Source organism: Cibotium barometz, chromosome 23, assembly GCF_041138505.1.
Source record: "Cibotium barometz isolate CiBa-2024 chromosome 23, ASM4113850v1, whole genome shotgun sequence".
Lineage (NCBI taxonomy): Eukaryota > Viridiplantae > Streptophyta > Polypodiopsida > Cyatheales > Cibotiaceae > Cibotium > Cibotium barometz.
The window spans coordinates 46023518-46025433 of NC_141068.1; positions in this window are offsets into that span (position 1 = coordinate 46023518).

A 1916-nucleotide genomic window follows, 5' to 3' on the forward strand; every position below is an offset into this window, starting at 1 on the left:
TTATAGCACTAGCTCATTTAGTCGGGTTCACACTATAGAGAACCCGTGTATGTATTGGTTGAGTACCTTTCATATTATGAGTACTCTTATCTTGTATATGGTGTGTTGAGTGTTGAGTAGAGAAGAAGAAGATTTTCAGCCTCTCACCTTGTGTGTTCTCTATTAGGGTTTTGTGAGTGTGTGTGTGTGCTTGCAAGAGCTTAAGCTCTCTTCCCCCCTGCATCTTTTCATGGTATCAGAGCCTGGTTCGTGCTAAGGGCTAAGCTGCAAGCAGGAGAACCACAGGAAGCGGTACGAGGGTAAGAGCTGCAACTACTCTTCCCTATTTGTGTTGGTGACTACACCCTTGTCGGGAGCTCTAAGGGAGGCACCGGCAACGATCTCTGATTGAGGAGCTTTCTTCACGGGAGTAAAGCTACAGGGCAACTATATCGGACAGAATTTTTTGGGCCGAAAACGCGTTTCGGGCACGTCTGGACCTCCGTTTTTCAGAAAGCAGGCGATTTCAAGCATTGCGGGTAAGTCATCAATTCTCTGCAGAACTCTGTTTTTAGAACTGCAGGAAGACAGATTGACTGTGCAGACACTGTGGGTGCTGCAAAGAGGTCTACAGGTTGCCATTGGGTGTATGTATGCACATTGAAGTCACTGGTTGTGACATTTGAGAGTACTACAGTACCGCTGTGCAGAAAATACAGCAGTTTGTGCAGAAAAACCAGAGTGTTGTTTCTGGTAAAATTGTGTGTTTGGCAAGATGTCGAATGATGGCATAACACAGATTGTGACTGAGAAGCTGGATAAGAACAACTTCCATGCTTGGAGGTTCAGGTTGACGAATTTCCTGATGGAAAAGGGCTATTGGGACTACATAGAAGGTGAGCATGAAGAGGCACCGGAGATACCGGACATAAATCCGACTCCTACAGATGTGAAAGAGTTTAAAGACTGGAACCAAGGAGCCAGGAAGGTTATGTATTGGCTCTCCATTAGTATACAGGACACCATGATTGGGCACATTCAGGATGCCAAGTCCCCCAAGGAGGCGTGGGACACCTTGGTTAAACTCTATGAAACAAATACCAAGGCACACAAGATACAGTTGAAGAATGAACTTCATACTGTGGAGAAAAAGAGTATGTCTGTGAATGACTATGCGTTGAAGATAAAGGGTATTGTGGAATCCCTTGCATCTATTGGTGTGTCAGTAGATGATGATGATAAGGTAGAGGTCTGTCTACGTGGTCTCGGGCCACAATACAAGGCGTTCAAGACGTCTATTCAGACTCGGGAAAACATTCCCAACTTTACAGATTTGGTGTCTATGCTGATTATCAAAGAGAAGAGCTTGGGTGAAGACCAACAGTCTTCACAAAGCAAAAACAGTTCAGAGCAACAGGCCTTCTACACGAGTTCAGGAAGAGGACGAGGTAGAGGAGGCCATGGACGCGGTCAAGGAGGTGGCCGAACAGGTAATCAGAATTATGGCCAGCAGCAGCAGCAGCAACAACAACAGTCCCAGAATCAACAACAACAACAACACTCAGGTGGAAGAGGCAAATTCAGAGGCAGGGGGAGTCAAAGAGGCCGTAGAAATTGGCAAAGGCAGTATAATGATGCACATGAATGCTATTATTGTGGTAAGCCTGGACATGTGCAGGCTGAATGTTATAAGAAGCAGGCTGACATACAAAATGGGAAAGTGCAGCAAAACAACTATGCATCCTCAAGCAGAAATAATGAGGATAATGAAAGGTTGTTTGTTATGCAGCATGTTGTGAATGCCATGTCTGAAAATGTTGATACAGCACAAAAAGATAATGTATGGTATGTGGATTCAGGCGCTTCGAACCACATGACAAGTCGTGGAGAGTGGTTCAAGGAGATGAAAAACCCGGAAAGACCAGGTTTTGTGGAAA